Raw genomic sequence first — 18,399 nt, 5'->3', positions numbered from 1 at the left:
GTCGGCACAGTCCTTGAGGTCAGAGGAGCAGGCGTGGCTCATGATGAACCCCTCGCAGCCTTGGTGTGAAACAGATGAGCACCGCAGCCTCTGTCTGTGTCTCCGTGGAGGCGGCAGGAAGAGCTCAGCCACCTGCCACATGCCAAGAGCCCATTTTGGCCAAGCTCACCCCCTTTTCCTTATGCTTCCAGGGGTGACTGTGTCCCTGGACACACAGCGCTGGAAAATCTGCCTCCAAAAGGATGGGCTGGCTGCAGGATTGAGGTTCCCCCAGGGACCAAGCCTGGATCCTGTCCCAGACGGTTACCCACGCATCTGCGGCATCTTGTTGCTGTCTGCACACACCAGCCAACACCCAGACCGCCAAACCAGACCAGACCCCAAGCTGTCAGGCTGTGGCGGCTGACCAAGCGGCCAGCCCTTCTGGGTCCGTGTTTGGGATGCGCCTTGGAAAGGAAGAGCAGGAGCTCCCTGGGGGCTCAGGACCTGGCCTTGTCACTGCTGTGGCTCGGGTCGCTGCTGCGGCTTGAGTTCCATCCCTGACCCGGGAAGTTCTGTATGCCACAGGTGCGGCCAAAAAGGAAAAAAAATTAAAAACAAAAATAAAACAAAGGAAAAACATTGGCCCAGGGCACAAAATGCCACACAAGCCATTCACAGGAGCCCCTGGAGGTTTATAAATATTTGCCGCCTGGTTCCTGGAAGTTGCATCAGGCGGAGTGCCTGCACGGTCCTGCCAGGGTCATTGGCCCAGGCCTCATTTGGCGGAACCCGGTCTGACTGCCAAGGGGCATCAGGATTGCAACGAGGGCCCTCCCCGCCCCCCTGCTGCTCTCTAAGCAGAGAGCTCACTTCTTTAGAATGAGGTGATTTTCTTTTCTGGCCGCCCTGCAGCATATGGAGTTCCCGGATCAGGGATCAGATCCAAGCCGCAGTCGCCACCTATGCCACAGCTGCTGCAACACCGGGCCCTTGACCCAATGTGCCAGGCCCAGGATCGAACCTGCCTCCGGGCGCTGCAGAGACGCCACGGATCCCACTGCACCACTGTGAGAAATCCGGCATGATTCCTTATGGAGGTGAGATTCCCATAACTTAAAACTGCATCGTTTCTTTATTCCTTTGGCTGTGGCACATAGCAGCTTGATAGGGGATCTTGGTTCCCAGACCAGGGATGGAACCCGGGCTCCAGCAGTGACAGTGCCAAGTCCTAACAACTAGACCACCAGGGAACTCCACCATAAAACCATTTTAAAACGTAAAATAGGAGTTCCCGTTATGGCTCAGCAGTAACAAACCCAACCAGTATCCGTGAGGATTTGGATTGGATGCCTGGTGTTGCTCAGTGGGTTAAGGATCCTGCATGGCTGTGGCTGTGGTGCAGGCTGGCAGTTATAGCTCCAATTTGACCCCTAGCCTGGGAACTTCCATATGCTGCAGGTGCGGCCCTAAAAACACAAAAAAATAATAATAAAATAAAATAAAACGAAAAATAAAGTGGGACTTAGTACATTGACGATGTTGTGTGGCCGCCACTTCTCTCTGTTCCAGAAGATTCTCACGCCCCCAAGGAGATCCCAAGCCCATGAGCGGCCACTCCCTCTCTCTCTCCCCCAGCTCCTCTCATCACAAACCCACTTCCTGTCTCTGTGGACTTGCCTGTTCTGGACGTGTCCTATCCACGGAATCCCACACCGTGTGTCCTTCTGGGTCTGGCGTCCCCCCTGAGCATCGTGGTTCAAGGTCCCTCCACGTGGCAGCCTGTGTCCGAGCTTCCCTCCTCTTCCTGGCGGAGTCGTAATCCACAGGAAGACACCCCAAGGAAAGAAAGCCGGTGAGTTTTATTTTGAAGACAGGTACATGACATTCTGCGGGGTTTTTTGTTTATTTGTTTGCTTGGGGTTTTTTTATTGCCACACCCATGGCGTATGGAAGTCCCCGGGCTAGTGGTTGAATCAGACCTGCAGCTGCTGGTCTACACCAACACCACTGCAACAGCGGATCTGAGCTGCAGCTGCAGGTCCACACCACAGCCACAGCAACAGCGGATCTGAGCTGTGTCTGCAAACCACACCACAGCTCACGGCAACGCTGGATCCTTAACCCACTGAGCGAGGCCAGGGATCGAACCCGCATCCTCGCAGATACCATGTCAGGTACTTAACATGCTGAGTCACAGCAGGACTCCTCTGCTGATGTTTTAAACTGGGCTTGTTTTCAGTAAACATTCTGAGAACCTGGGTGGGGCTGGGCACATCCCCTTAACCGTTTCCGAGCAGCGCGTGTGCCTGTGGGTGGGGCAGTGCGGGCTCTCCGGGGACAGAAAGCTGCCCACTTAACAGAGACTGGAGACTCCCTGACTGGCCGTCTCGTCCCCCTTCGTGTGGTCCCTAATTCAAAACACGGTGATGGTGACAGTGTCGCCAAAAGAATGCTCTGCCGGGGGTCACACAGGGACAGACCGAGAAGGACCGTGTGGGCAGACCCTCCCCCTCCAAGAGCAGAATTCTCAGCCTCAGATGTGCCCATGTGGGGGCTGGGGGACTCTGAGGGGGGCGTCCTGTGCTCAGTGGGGCGTTGGGCAGGGTCCCTGGTCCCCACCCACCACAGGCCAAGGCCCCCCTCGTCAGTAATTACAAGCAAATTGTCCCCATACTTGACCATGTGTGCCCTGGGGGCACAACTGACCTTGGCTATGAGCCACTGCGATTGATATAGATCCATATAGATATAGAGAGATGAGGCACACACTCAGATGGTACACAGCTAAATTAGGTGATGGACAGCTAGATGGATGGATGGATGGCTAGACAGGTGGCTAGACGGATGGATGATATGTGGATATGGATGTGATTAGATTAGAGACAGATGATAAGCTGGTATTGACGCTTGGTTCTTGGTTGATCAATGATAGATTCGAGATGATAAATTGATGACAGACGGATGATCAATCGACATCAGTGGTAAATGGACTGGTAGACTACGGAGATGGAGGATATATTGATGCATAAAGGATCAGTCGATCGATGGGCAGGCAGATAGAAGGTAAATGACCGGCCACAATGGCCATCGTCAAAACGTCTACAAACAAGAAGTGCTGGAGAGGGTGTGGAGAAAAAGGAACCCTGTGACACTGTGGGTGGGAATGCCAATTGGTTCAGCCCCTGTGGAAAGCAGGATGGAGATGCTTCAGAAAAACTAAACATAGAACTCCCATCTGATCCAGCAATCCCACTCCTGGGCATCTCTCCAGAGAAAACCATGATTCAAAAAGACGCATGTGCTCCAGTGGTCACTGCAGCACTATTTGCAACAGCCAAGACATGGAAACCACCTCAGTGTCCATCGACAGAGGAGCAGGTCAAGAAGAGGTGGTCCATAGACACAATGGAACATTACTCAGCCATTAAAAGGAAAGAAATGAGGGCATTTTTGACAACATGGATGGACCTAGAAATTATCCTGCTAAGGGAAGTCAGCCAACATACGAGACGCCAACATCCAATGCTTTCACTGACACGTGGAATCTAAAAAAAGGATACAATGAACTTCTTTGCAGAACAGATACTGACTCACCCACTCTGCAAAACGTATGGTTTCCAAATGAGACAGGTTGGGGGGTGGGGGGAGGCCCTGAGGGTTCGGGATGGACAGGCTGTAAAATTTGGTTGTGATGATTGGTGAGCATCTATAAATGTAATAAAACTCAATAAGTAATGAAAAAATAAAAGAAATGATGATAAATGCTAGACAGTAGATGGATGGAGAGACAACTGCCTAGAGAGATGCATAGACAGGTGCAAAGATCAGCGCATACACACACACACACACACACACGGATAAACAGCTAGATAGATATATACATAGATAGATGCACAGATAGATAACATAGCTTGTTAGGTAATAGACAGACAGACAGACAGACAGATGTGGTTTTTTGTTGTTTCTGAGCTGCCCAGAGCCAGGAGTCTGAGGAGGAGGGAGAGCAGGAAGGAGGGATGGGTCCCCGCGCCCTGAGCAGCTCTGTCCCTGCCTTGATGAGCGGGGATCAGAGGTGGGGTGGCCAGGCACCGGCCCCAGAGGAAAACCCCAAACCGCACGGTGGTGGGTGCTCTCTGTGGGTGGGTCCACAACCCCCAGAGTGTCTCAGAATTAACCTGATCACCGCACACGACCAGGAGCCAGGGCGGGGCTCAGGGGAAGCCCTACAGCCCCCTCCCTGGCAGGTGAGCCTGGGAGCCGAGGCTTTGGGGGAGCCACATGGAGAAGGCTGGGGCGGGAGACAGATTGATACAGAGATACGGGGCTGGGGGCCCAGAGGCGACCCTGCTGCCTGTCCAGGAGGCCTGGGCTGAGGGCCCCTGGGGGAGGGGGTGAGCAGGGAAAATGCAGTCAGTAGGGACCCTCCCCACCCCGCTCCCGGCTCTGCACCCAGTTCTCCTAGTGACATCCCGCTTCAATCTGATGCGCTTACTGCCGTGAATAGACCAGCACCGAAACGCTGCCCAGGCCGAGGGCTGTATTTTATTCACATCTTCTCATTTTCCCCCTAACGTCCTGCTTCTGTCTCAAGACCCCATCCAGGGCCCCCCAGGGCCCCCCATCCAGGGCCTCTCATCTTTGGGGGGACCTCTGTGCTGGGCCACTTCCTCTAACAGCTCTTGTTTCTGGGGACCTGGTCAGCTTTGGGGGCTGCTGGGCAGCGGTTCTGCAGGATGCTTCTCTGCTGGCTTCCTTCTTTTTTGCTTTTCTTTTCAGGGCCGCACCTGCAGCATGTGGACGGTCCATGGAGCTGCAGCTGCCGGCCTACACCGCAGCCACAGCAACGCAGGATCCGAGCCCCCTTTGCCGCCCACGTCACAGCTTGTGGCAGCTCGGATCTCTAACCCACTGAGTGAGGCCAGGAATCGAACCCGCGTCCTCTCAAAGCCTAGTCAGATCCTTAACCCTCTGAGCCCCAGTGGCAACTTCAAAATGGCTCCAGCTTTGGTTGAACTTGGCCCTGAGTTTCTGGAAGGTCTCATGCTGTGGGGACATCGCCTCCTGCCTCCCTGTCCAAGAGTCCCCCTGCAGAGCTTGCTGTGTCACTGCCTCTGGTGGCCAAATCCTCGTCCTAGTTCCCCGGGCTGCCTTACGTCCCCTGCGGGGAGGATGGGAGAGGCAGACAACCTTTCTGAGGACACGCCCCCCGCGGGGAGAGGCAGCCTCTGCTGTGCAGGTGAACTTGGCCTTGGGAAGCCCCTCCCCCCTCAATCCACTTCCTCAGAATGCTCTGGAAAACATCAGCAGGTCAGCCTCCAACCGGGTCCTGCGGTTCACACATCGGGGCCCCAGACTTCACAGGCTGGCACTCTCACACCCTGGGCGGGCTGTCTCAGGGACCCACGGGGTCACCATGGTGGCGTCAGGGCAACTGCAAGCCTCACCTCCTCAGGGTTGAAACATGTCCCCTCCTGCGATGCTTGTCCTGGGGACAGGACCTTATTAGGAAACAGGGTCTTTGCAGGTGTGAGGAAGGGAAGGGTCTGGGAGGAGGTCCTCCTGGATGAGGGGGGCCCTCCCTCCAAGGACAGGGTCCTCCTAAGAGACAGAGAGGAGACCCAGACAAAGAGCAGAAGCCACGGGAAGATGGAGGCAGAGATGGGAGGGAGCCCCCAGAAGATGGAAGAGGCAGGAAGGACCCTGCCCTGGAGCCTCTGGAAGGAGCGCGGCCCTGGGACCCCTTGACCTCAGACATCTGGTCTCCAGGATCGGCGGGTGGGGTGCCCCTGTGGTTTTAAGGTGTCTAGCTTGTGGCCAGCTGCCGAGGACCAGCTGCCGGAGGTGCCAGAGACACTAGTATTACCTAAAGTGTGCAAGCTGTGGCGTCTTTGAGGTGTTGAGAACTCGGGGGCCTGGAGCCCCCAGGGGCAGGGCTGGGCCTGGCGGGTGAGGGTTCGCACTCTGCAGTGACCTTGGCCGCAGCCCACACAGATGCCCCAGGTCCACTCGGGCCTGGGCGTCCCACGGACCCGGGGTTTGCTTTCGGTTTTGAGATCGACGTGGCCGTTTCCCAAACCTCCCCAGGAGGCTCAGAGCAGGGACGGGGCCTCAGTGGCGGCGGGAATGGAGGGGACACACACACGTCCTCAGAAAAATCCAAGGTGCTCCACTGACTTCATATCTGTTGTCAGTTTCACTTTTCGTTTTTGTTTCCAGAGAAACTATTCCCAGAGCCCCTGTCACCTCCACCTGCTCTCTGGCTGCGGGGCAGGGGGCGGGGGCCACGGGGAGGCTCGGGGGGCCCTGGGGCAGGGGTGTCTGTTTCATTTCTTTTGCTTTTAACTTCAATGAAATCCACAAAGCCTATGATTGACCCCTTTCAAATGCGCCTCCGGGGGTACCGACTGCACCCACGAGGCTGTGTAACTGCCACTCTGTCTGGTTCTAGATACTGATGGGGTCAAGGAGACCTGGTCCCCTCAGCAGCCTCTCCCCCCTTCCTCCCCGGCCCCTGGCACCATGAACCCACTTCCTGTCCCTGTGTATTGGCCTGCTCTGCGTGTTTCCTACAAAGGGAGTCCCACATGCTGCGTCCTTCTGGGTCTGGCTTCTCTCTCTGAGCGTCGTGGGTTCCAGGTCCATCCACACGGCAACCTGTGTCCGAGCTTCACTCCTTATCATGGCTGAGGCGTGGTCCATGGTGTGGATGGACCCCATGCTGTTTATCCATCCATTCATCCATCTGTCCTTCTGCCCATCCATCCGTCTGTCCATCCATCATCCATCCATTCGCCATCCATCCATCATTCATCCATCCATCCATCCACCCATCCATCCATCCATCATTCATCCATCCATCCATCCATCATTCATCCATCATCCATCCATCATCCATCCATCCATCCATCCATTCATCCATCCATCATCCATCCATCCATCCATCCATTCATCCATCTGTCCTTCTGCCCATCCATCTGTCTGTCCATCCATCCATCCATCCATCCACCATCCACCCATCCATCATCCATCCATCATCCATCCATCCATCATCCATCCATCCACCCCTCCATCCATCCATCCATCATCCATCCATCCATCCATCATCCATCCATCCATCCATCCATCCATCATCCATCCATCCACCATGCATCCATGCATCATCATCCATGCAATCATCATCCTTCCATCATGCATCCACCCATGTGTAGACACTTGAATTGAGTCCCATTTGCACCACCGCGAATCCTGCTGCCTCTCTGTATTATTGCCTCTCTCCTCAGTTCATGGGGATGGGTGCCTTTTCTGATGCCCCCAGATGCCCAAGCATGACGTATACACCGAGGCCTCACAGGCTGGCCTTGAGCCAGGGCTGCAGGGAAGTGAAATGGTTTCCCTGGGCCCCTGTACCCATGACCTTGTTTTTTTCTCTTGAGGTTTCGTTGATGCCAGCCTCTGGAGGGAAACGGCCCGGCCCCGGATGGAGAGGGCCCGATAGGTTGCTGTGGTGTGGGGGGAAAGGGTGTGCCCCTTCCTTTTCCCGCCTGTTCACCCGACTCTCAGCACCAGCAGGTCCACCCAGGGTGCAGAGAGGCCAGGAAGCCACGGGGCAGGGACTCGCCCTCTTGAGGAGCTGGTCTCAGTTTCTGCCAAACTGGTGCCTGGCGTCACTGCCTCTCAGGGACATGGATGGCTTTGCTCTGAAAGGAGGGTGGACACGAACCGAGTACAGGCTTGGGACGGTGGCCTGGCTGCTGGGCCTGGTCTCTGTGGGGGGGATGGAGAAACAGGGGCACCTCCATGGCCCCCCACACGCTTGAGGCACACGCTTATCTCAAACCGCCTCAGCATCTACCCTGGGGGTTCTGCCCCCTTGGTGGCAGGTCACACACTTCCCACCCCTCTTCTCCCTCCACCCCCACATGGGAGCCCGGACCCCCATGAACCGGGACCCCCATAAGCCAGGACCCCCATAAGCCAGGATGGAGAGGAGACCCTCCACCTGCTGGAAAGACCCCGAGTGGACCGGGCCTCTTCGCAGACCCTGTTTCCAACGATGGCCACCTTCACAGGTGCTGGGCTTCAACCCAGCTCCAAGAAATTCTCCACGAACCTCCACAGCCTCCATCCTCATCAGACGAGAAGAGAGAGTGTATTGCAGGGGCGGCAAAAACCTACGGAAAAGAATGTACCCAAAGCACTTGGCTGTGCAGCGGAAGTGAACACACCTATCCACGGGTTACACTGCAGTGAAAAGGGCTGATGGTGGAGATGGAGGGAAGGGTGGAGAGGGGGCATAGTGATGGTTACAGCGACGACGGGTAGCCGGATAATGGACGGCGGCGAGATAAAAGCATAGAAAATGGACAGCTGGGAGTTCCCGTCGTGGCGCAGTGGTTAACGAATCCGACTAGGAACCATGAGGTCGCGGGTTCGGTCCCTGCCCTTGCTCAGTGGGTTAACGATCCGGCGTTGCCGTGAGCTGTGGTGTAGGTTGCAGATGCAGCTCGGATCCCATGTTGCTGTGGCTCTGGCGTAGGCCGGTGGCTACAGCTCCGATTCAACCCCTAGCCTGGGAACCTCCATATGCCGCGGGAGCGGCCCAAGAAATAGCAACAACAACAACAACAAAAGACAAAAAGACAAAAAGCCAAAAAAAAAAAAAAAAAAAAAGAAAATGGACAGCTGGAGGAGAGACAAATAATTGATAGATACAGAGAAGATAAATAGATGCCAGATGATAAATAGATACACGAGACAGAAGATAGATGACAGGTAATCGATAAGTGGACAATAGATAAATGTAGCAATAGGAAGATTGATGCTTAATGGCTCTGTGCCTGCAGGCAGGCGGGGTGATGGCTAGACGGATAGATAATAAACCGGTGATAGAAGGAGAAGGTGTATGGGTAGATAGTGGATAAGTACAAAATAAACATATAAGTATGAAGATAGAGGATCACTAGGTGATCCAAAATAAAGTGAGATGACAGGAGTGCCTGTCCTGGCTCAGCAGAAATGAATCCGACCAGTATCCATGAGGATGCGGGTTTGATCCCTGGCCTCACTCAGTGGGTCAAGGATCCAGCGTTGCCGTGAGCTGTGGTGCAGGTGTCAGATGCGGTTTGGATCAGGCGTTGCTGTGGCTGTGGTGCAGGCGGGCAGCTGGAGCTCCGATCAGACCCCAAGCCTGGGAATTTCCATGTGCCACATCTGCAGCCCGGAAAAGCAAATAGATAAAATAAAATAAATAAATAAAAGAGAATCAGAGATAGACGATGGCTCTAATCTATAGATTATAGAAGGTAAAGACATGATTGATGGAAAGATGATAGGGTTCCGTGTATCCTCCATGCACTGTAAGTAAAGGACCCCGCTTTCTCAGCGGAACAGTGGTGCCCTCTCTGCTAATTCATCGCCCTGAGACTTCCCACAACACTGTCTCGGAGACTCAGAACGCGCCTCGGCTTCAGCGCCGGCCCTCGGTTCCGCGAGCGCCTTTCCAGCCGCCGCCGCTCGGCCCAGCGCCCCGGCTGTGCCTTCACCTCCGCACCCGCGCCCGCGGCCCCGCCCCCGCCCCACGACGCGGGGTGACGACGCCCCCGCCACCGGCTGCCCACTTCCGACGCGGGCAGGCTCTAAAAAGATGCCACGCTATTGCGAGTAGAAAAACACAACGCCAAGATCCCATCTGCACAACCAGAAACGCACTCGCACACCGTGCGGCTGCAAGAGGTCACCCAGCACGCAGCTTTCGCGTGCAAGGGGAAGTGCAGGCGGCGAGCATACTTTCAAAAAACGATTTCTTGTCCTTCTTCAATTTGTCCTTATGATTACCGATATTCAACATTCATAATATTTACAGATTGTTTTCCCTTAGTATCAGTTAAAAAAAAATTTGGAGTTCCCGCTGTGCAGCACCAGCGCACAGGTTCCATCCCTGGCCCCGCACCGTGGGTTAAAAGATCCAGCGTTGTCGCAACTGTGCTCACAACCGCGGCTCGGATCTGATCCCTTGGCAGGGAGACCAAAAAGGGGAAAAAAAAAACTTTTTTTAATTATAGTTGATTTGCAATGTTGTACCAATTTCTGCTGTGCAGCAAAGCGACCCAGTCATACAAATACATACATTATTCCCAGAGGGAATAAACACCTAGGTTTTTTTTACTTAAAAAATAGTTTACTTATATTATCTTCTAACTTTTTCTTTTCTTAAGTAAAAAGCCCGAGGCATCTGTTTCCTCTAGAATACATTGCGGGTCCCCGCCGGGTGCACCTCCAAGACCCGGGGGCCCTTCCCCCCCACCCCCCGCCGCCGCGTCAGAAGCGCTTCTGCAGGCAGCAGCCCCTCCCAGGGGCGGGAAGGTCTCCCCGCAGCCGCCTGGGGTCGCGGCCGAGCCCCGGGGCCCGGACTCTGGGCGCCGGCTCCCCGCCCCCAGCAGGGCGCGCGCTGATAGGAGGGGGCCGGGGCTCGGCCCAGGGCGGCAGGCGTACACAGACGGTTGCACAGGAAATTTCAAAACGGGTTTCCTCTCCACCTACCCCGAGTGTCCAAGGCGCCGCTGAGCCTGGAAGTGGCCTTGGGGACTTGGTCCGGCGGGCGTGCAGCCGGCTCGCCATGGATCCTGCGCCGCGAGCCTGGGGGCCGCTCGGGACGCTGGCCCCGGGGCCGTTCGCCCACACAGACCCCGGCTCGCTCAGGGGCCACAGGACGCCGCTTCCTGACCCCCGGCTCTGAAGCACAGCTGCCGCCCTCCGACCCGGTGGCGTCTACACCGCGGACGCGCCCCGCCGCTGCAGCCGCGGCCGGTGCAGGTGAGTTCATGGCCGTTTCCTTATGGACGTGCCTCGTCTGCAACGAGGGAGGGTCGCGGGGAGGGTCTCACGCGAGCTGGGAGCGAGGCTGCGTGCCCTCTCCTCTCCCGGGTGCAGACGGGCTAGAAAATCCTCCAGAAAGGCACGCGCAGCCACGGGCACTAGGCGCGGAGGCGCTGGCCCGCTCCCTCTCGTGCAAAAGCCTCCGGGAACACACCTGCACCCAGGTGAGCCCCGAAGGCGGCGGCGCCCGGGGCCTGAGTCCGGGGGGACGCTCCGAGCAGCGGACGCCTCCGGCTCGCTCACACGCCCAGCTTCTCGGGGCGTTTTGGAAGCTGAGGCAGACAGTCTGCGGAGCAGGGCCGCCCCACGTGCCGCCTGGCGGCTGCCCAGCGCCACCCGGGCCGTCTGCGCCTCGGGGTCACGCCTGACTAAGAGGAATGACGGAGCGCGTGGTTCTGCTTCCAAACTGAGGAGGGGTTTTTCTCTCCTCGGTCGTGTGGTCGCGTTTGCGCAGCCCTTGTGGTCAGAGGCGGCCGGCACCCCCCGGAGCAGGCGGGGCGAGGGGAGGGGACGCACGGAGCCCGGGCGGGGCCTCGCCGCCGTCGCCTCGGGGTGAGAAGCCGAGCGAGGGGTCCGGCACCTGGGGCCGGACGTGAGCTCCAAGGGTGCTTTTGAGACGCTGCCGCGCTGCCGCTGCCGAGATGGTGACTTTATCTCGTTTGTTCGGGCCTTGCCAAGGCCGGTGTGGATGGAGGGATGGGGTGCGCCCCCTGGACGCGGTCCCCCGAACCCTGGCGGCCCCGCCCCCTCCAGGAGGAGGGACCAGGCCCAGGGAAGAGTCCGGGGTGAGGATGGGGTGTGTGCGCTGGGTGGAGGGAGCCTTGGGGCGGTCCCGGAGGAAAGCTGCAGGGTGAAGGCGGGGCAGGAGGGTGCTGTGGGCCAGGCCGGGCGGAGCCGCGGGGCTGTGTTCACAGCAGGTGGTGCTGGCCTGACACCCGAGGGAGGCCCGTGAATGACAGGGGGCTGAGAATAGGGAACCCTGGACTTTAACAGCCGTGGTGGGCGGCTGGCCATTGTTTATGCGGGACAGCAGGACCCCAGGAGCCCCGACCGAGCGAGGAGGTGCCAGAAGAGAGGGACAAAGCAGGTGTTGGGGCAGGATGGAGGGCCAGGGACACGGGGTCGGGGCACAGCTCTGCCGTGACACGAGTGATGTCCAGGCTGGGTGGTCCTGCCAGGCCTTGTGGGGTGTGGAGCGGCCTCTCCACTCTCCACCCACCAGGTGCCAAAATCTCCCTCTCCCCCAAGTTGGGACAACCGGAAATACACCCCCCTCCAGGCGTTGTCCTATGTCATGGGGTCGGAGGGACAAAATCGCCCCAGCCACAAGCCCAGATAGATGATAGATAAATAGATAGATAGATAGATAAGGTATAAATGGCAGGTAAATAGATAAATTAGATGATCCATAAGTAGGTAGATTGTCCATAGATAGATGCGATAGATCCACTGACCTGAGAGATGGAGAGACCGAAAAGTAGCTGATGGGTGGATAGACAAAGAGGTTACAGATAAATCAGACAGGTGATGGCTACTTAGATGACTGCTAGACAGATGGTAGAGGGGCTGACGGATGGATAGATAAGTAGGTGGTTGATTGGTCCATATTCGATAGATGATAGGTATACAGATATATAGATGATATATAGGTGGTGGACGGATCAATAGACAGAGGACAGCTAATGGATGGATGGATAGACAGATAGACGGAGAGATGAGTGATGGATGGATAGACAGATGGGAGGGTAGATTGATAATGGATAGATGGATGATGGATAGACGGATGCATCATGGGTGGATCCACAGGTGGGTGGATAGATAGATTATGGATGGATGGACAGGTAGATGAATGATGGATGGAGAGACAGAAGGACAGATGGAAGGCTGTCATGGTAAGGAAGGGTTTCTCAACTCAAACCACTGGCAGTTTAGACGAGATAATTTGGGGGTGTCATGCGCCCTGTGGGTATTGAGCAACAGCAACTCTGTTCCCACCCACCAGATATCAGTAGCACCCCCACAAACCATGACACCCCAAACGGTCCCCAGCCATTGTCTAGTGTCCTCTGTGGAGCAGAATGGCCCCCAATTCAGGGCCCCCAGGGAAAGGATGAGAAGGGCCATGGGACGGTGACCCAGGAGGCTGGGCGGAGAAGCAGGGCCCTGTCACAGCCCCTGGGTCCTGGGGGGAGAAGCGGGCGGGACCGCTTTCTCCCATTTCTTAATCTGAGCTGTGCACTCCTGCCCCTATAACCTAATAATTCCAGGTAAAAAGACCCCGGGACAGGGCACAGAGATGGTGTGTATGGCATAAGCAGAATACCCCTCAGGCAGCCCATGTCTGGAGGGAAACGGGCCAGGCTTCATCCCCCACCATCCCCAGAAAGGCCCTGGCATATGTGTGTGTGTGTGTCACCCGCATAGCATGGGATCACCTCATCTGCCCAAGAGCCAGACATTGGCGCCAACAAGTGGCATTTTTACTGACGAAATGGGAACAGCTGGAAGACTGTGGTAACATCCCGTGCTATAAAGGGAACAGAGGAAGTGGGTGGATTGGGAGATGCCTCCTCTCCCAGCCGCCTGGTCACTCGCTGCCACGGGTGTGGCGCATCTGCCAGGATGGGCAGTCTCCTCCGAGGACCTGTGGTGGGAGGCCTGGTCTCCAGGTGTTTGCATAATAGGCACGCGTGCCAGGGTGGGACGGGCTGAGGTCACTCCTGTCCTCGAGTCCCAGGCAGACCAGCAGGCAGGCGAGGGGTAGGATCAGAGATAACCCCTTAGTCATAGTGACAGGGAACAAAGGGGCAGGCTGCCTGCATGAGCTGTGACCTTGTTGGTAAGGGACATGGGCTCAGTTTGTTGGAGGATGGATGGATGGATGATGGGTGGGTAGTAAGTGGATGGATGGATGAGTGGCAGATAGAAGGATAAATAGAGGCATGGATGGATGGATAGTAGATTGATAGATGGGTAGATGGATGGATGAATGGATGGATGGATGGATTTATGATGAATGGATGATGGGTGGATGGATGGATGATGGATGGATGGATGATGGATGGATGATGGATGGATGGGTGAGTGAGTGAGTGGACAAACGAGTGGATGGTTCAAAGAATGGATGGATGAATAGATTGATGGATGACTGGATGAATAGATGGATAGATGGATGGATGATGGATGGATGATGGATGGATGGATGCATCATGGATGGATGGATGGATGGATAGATGGATGAATGATGGATGATGGATGGATAGATGGATGGATGATGAATGGATGGATGCATCATGGGTGGATGGATGGGTGGATGGATGGATGATGGATGATGGATGGATGGATGATGGGTGGGTGGATGGATGGATGATGGGTGGTGGATGGATGGGTGGATGGATGGATGGGTGGATGGATGAATGATGGATGGATGGATGATGGGTGGATGGATGGATGATGAATGGATAGATGGATGGATGATGGATGGATGGATGGATGATGAATGGATAGATGGATGGATGATGGATGGATGGATGCATCATGGGTGGATGGATGCATCATGGATGGATGGATGGGTGGATGGATGGATGATGGATGGATGATGGATGGATGGATGATGGATGGATGGATGCATGATGGGTGGATGGATGGGTGGATGATGGATGATGGGTGGATGGATGATGGGTGGATGGATGGATGGATGGATGATGGTGGATGGATGGATGGGTGAGTGAGTGGATCAATGAGTGGATGGTTGAAAGAACGGATGGATGAATAGATCGATGGATGACTAGATGAATAGATGGATAGGCGGAAGGAAGAATAATGAATGAATGGACAGATAAAGCAGGAGAGAAGGCTGGTTCCCAGTGAATTCCCCCGAAATCGTGTTCGGGGGCAGCTGTAACAAACCTCCACAATCGGAGTGTCTTAAAACACCAGAATTGTGTCCTCTCACATTCTGGAGGCTGGAACGCCAAGGTTCCTGCAGGGCTGGCTCCTTTTAGAGGCACCAGGGGAAGGTCCTTCCTGTCTCTTCCAACCTCTGAGGGCTGCAGGCATCCTTGGCGGGGCCACCTCCCTCCCATGTTTGTGTCCATCTCTATGCAGCCGTCTTCCCTCTGCATTTCTGCGTCTTCTCTTAGAAGGACGCCAGTCATCTCGGGTTAGTGAGGGGCCCCCCAGTGGCTGTTTCTGTGTCTCTGTACCTTCTCTTCTCATGAAGACCCCCGCCGTGTGCACTAGACCACCCTCACGACTTAACCGACGTCCTGACTTAAATGGCACCTGCATTACGTCTTTAAAGACCCTATTTCCAAGGAAGGCCACCTCCCCGGGTAACGGGCTTCAACACGGCTCAAAGAAATTCTCCGTGAGCCTCGGCGTTCTCACCGTCACCCGAGGAGGAGGAGTGCATTGGCTGGCTGGCTGTGTGGTCCCCACTCCCGCACCCTCACTAGGTCCTGGACCCGCGCCCCACAGGTTCTAGCAGGTGGAGCTGCACCCACGCCTCCCCCCTCCCTGCGGTCCACCGGCCTCTCGAGCACCTGCCCGAGGCCACCTGTGTGCCCTGCTCTGCAGAAGGCATGGGGGGAAGAGAGCTGCTGCCTGCAGCAAGCCTGGGTGGACTCAGGGATCCCGCTGCTTGGCTACCCTGCGGGACCCAACTCTCCGTCGTCACCGTGGTGCCGGGGAGGGTGCTGAGCAGAGCTGGGATTAGGGTAAAGCCAGACAGGGGCTGAAATGCCCAGAAACGCCGTCACTGAAGCAAGTGTCGCTGTGTTGGTTGTTTTCGGGTGTGGTGGTGAACGTCACGTCCCCTAAAATTCCCTGCTGCAAATACAGGCCAAAGGCATCTAGAACCTTCATTGTTGTGCCGCCACCACCTCCATCGAATTCTAAAGCATGTCCGTCAGGACCTTCTCAAAGGCACCCAGCCCGTCCGCAGTCTACACTGCCTGCTATGATGACAGCTCTTGTTCCTATTATTATCATTGCTCTATGCATGGGGATGTTGAGCTTTCTCTCTGATTATTTAAAGCTAAAATAGTATCTAAATAAGTATTTAAAGCTAAAATGGTATTTAAAACTTAAATAGTATTTAAGTAGTGTTTAAAATGTAAGTATTTAAAGCTAAAATAGTGTTTAAGTAAGTGTTTAAACCTAAAATACGAGTTCCCATCGTCGCTCAGGGGTAACGAACCTGACGAGTGCCCATGAGGCCGCGGGTTCGATCCCTGGCCTCGCTCAGTGGCTTAAGGATCCTGTGTTTCTGTGAGCTGTGGTGTAGACCGGCAGCTGCAGCTCTGATTCGACCCCTAGCCTGGGAACCTGCACATGCTGTGGGCGCGGCCTTAAAAAGACAAAGTCAAGATAAATACATAAAGCTCCAGCAGCCGTCCACGTGGGGGTGACAACATTCTATGATGAAGCGAGGGCGGCGTGAGCAGCAGAGGGCGAGGGCACCACAGGCCACTGCATCTGCCCTTTGAGCCGCGGAGCTGTGACTGCAGTTAACCCAGAAAGGAAAGCAAACTGTCCCCTCCGACACCCCCACTCTTACTTCCTCATCCCAGGCTATAAACACCGTGCGGGCGCATTTGAGCCTCGCGGTTCCTGCAGGTTCTGACTCACCCTCACAGGAAGCCCGCGGAGCGCGCCCTGGAGAGCCCAGCACCCGCGGCCGGTGGCCACGGCTGGCTGGTTTCCTTCCCGATCCCCCGGGGCTGGCTCGCTGCTAAACCAGCACCCGACCGCCCCGCCTTCCCGTTGCCTGTTCTAAACAATCAAGCAAATGTTGGACAGCAGGTTTCTGCACGTGGGGGGTGGGGACGTGGCTTTGAGCAGCATCCTCCCTCCTGCGGCGGTGGCTTTGGTGGCTTTGCTGTTCCTGAGCTGCCTCGGGGGCGGGTCCCTGCTGGCCGCCCCGTGAAGACATCAGGACTCATCCAGGTTGCCGCGGATGGAGACGGACCCCACGAGAGAGATGCAGGGGGACCAGGGAGCGGGGCGGAGGGGGGGACCAGGAACTCCTGCGGACAGGAGAGAAGCTTGGGGACCGGCAAGAGATTGAGGAGCAGAGAAAACGTTGGGGAATCAGAGAGAATATTGGGGACCAGAGAGAAACTGGGGAGCCAGAAAAATGATGGGGCCACTGGAGAGGTTCCTGAGAACCAAGAATACTCGAGACCAGACAAGAGCAGAGAGCAGGGATTTTTGAGGGGAGCCAGAAAGGTTACGGCAAACATTCTGGCCTCACCCCCCAGCCCTGGGACACGTCATCGGGTCCTGGCCACGGCTGAGCATGCTTTCCCGAGAACGTGAACAGGCCACGCGTGTCCAGCGTGACACGGCCTCGGAGGGTTTGGTCTGTGTCCAAGCCCCGGGCATGAATTAGCCTCAGATCCTCTTTTTCTGCTGAAAGTGCTTTCCATTTTGCTCAGAGCCTCAGAAAACTTCCGTAGTGGGTCCTGGGACTCGGCGGGGGTGGGCCGACATCAGCCCCCAGCCACGTGCGGGGGCTTCCCGTAGGGCCCGGACATGGGGTGGGGGCTGGTGGCCCCTGCACGTGGGGGCTGCCATCCACGTGGCACACGCACGGCTTGTCCTCAGAGGCTCTGCCAGCCCGGGTGTTGAGCCTTACCTCCCCCCAGCACAAGGGAGCCCCCGCTCGCCACCACCATGCTCACCTGTCCACCAGGTGTGCACAGGGCCCGTTTCCCCACATCTCGCCCCTCACCTGGCACCTGCCCAGGGGCCCCATCCCAGCACTGCACAGTCCATGTGCTGGATGGGGGCTGACCAGTCATCTCGATTTGCCGGGGAAGCAGGAAGCTCTGGGCAGAGGGCGGAGCTCTGGGGGCTAAATGGGGACCGTTGTGAGGAATGGAAACAATTGATCACCCTGGGGTGGGGGCTGAATGACGGAGCCCCAAACTACGGCCTTGTCCTCATGCCCAGACCCCAGGAACGGGTGCTCATGTGGACAAAGGGTCTGTGCAGAGGTGATGAAATGAGGGATCTGGGAGGAGGTCCTCCTGGATGAGGGGGGCCCTCCATCCAGGGACAGTGTCCTCCTGAGAGACACAAGAGGAGACCCGGACACAGAGCAGAAGCCACGGGAAGACAGAGGCAGAGACGGGAGGGAGGCGGCCACCAGCCCAGGGCCGCCGGGAGCCCCCAGAAGCTGGCAGAGGCGAGAAGAACCCTCCCCTGGAGCCTCCAGGGGGAGCTAGTGTGGGTCCTTTGCTCCAGCAACCCCTGGACGTTCATGTTCTAGACTGTGCCCTGGACCCACAAGCCCTGTGACCATTGAGCCTCCTGTCAATTCTACTGACTTGTCAGCGGTGATGGTCCCTGGGTTAGGGGCTGGGAGGAAGAAGGAGGGCAGAGCGGCCCTGAAATTCTCAAGGGGCCTTGGGAGAGTCTTTCTATCTCCCCACCTCGGTCTCCGCTGTGTGCCGTGGCCTCTGGATCGCTGCCGTTGCCTGGCCCCTCCATCCTTCTCAGACTTTCACCCCAGGCTCAGCTCCTCCTGCTTCTGGC

At 56.5% G+C, this 18,399-nt stretch overlaps 1 protein-coding gene and 1 non-coding gene across 2 annotated transcripts in view; one reads left to right on the top strand and one right to left on the bottom strand.

Annotated features, from left to right (window-relative positions):
- Window positions 1-11,287, bottom strand: part of LOC110257914 (uncharacterized) — a 21,279-nt gene extending 9,992 nt beyond the window's left edge. The window contains exons 1-2 of the transcript XR_014834870.1: window positions 10,522-11,287; window positions 1,660-1,786 (exon numbers count right to left, since the gene is read on the bottom strand). This is a non-coding gene — a transcript (uncharacterized LOC110257914). The remainder of the gene's footprint in view (window positions 1-1,659; window positions 1,787-10,521) is intronic.
- The window catches only part of P2RY8 (P2Y receptor family member 8), a 50,372-nt gene continuing 42,475 nt past the window's right edge, over window positions 10,503-18,399 (top strand). The window contains exon 1 of the mRNA XM_021081375.2: window positions 10,503-10,794. The gene's annotated coding sequence lies outside the window, so the exon portion shown is untranslated. The remainder of the gene's footprint in view (window positions 10,795-18,399) is intronic.

Source organism: Sus scrofa, chromosome X, assembly GCF_054392235.1.
Source record: "Sus scrofa isolate SSC_HxYL_T2T_F1_AM1 chromosome X, Sscrofa_HxYL_maternal_Yorkshire_Landrace_v2.0, whole genome shotgun sequence".
NCBI lineage: Eukaryota > Metazoa > Chordata > Mammalia > Artiodactyla > Suidae > Sus > Sus scrofa.
The sequence above is the reverse complement of the archived record's forward strand: the minus strand, read 5'-3'. Positions and strand labels throughout refer to the sequence as shown.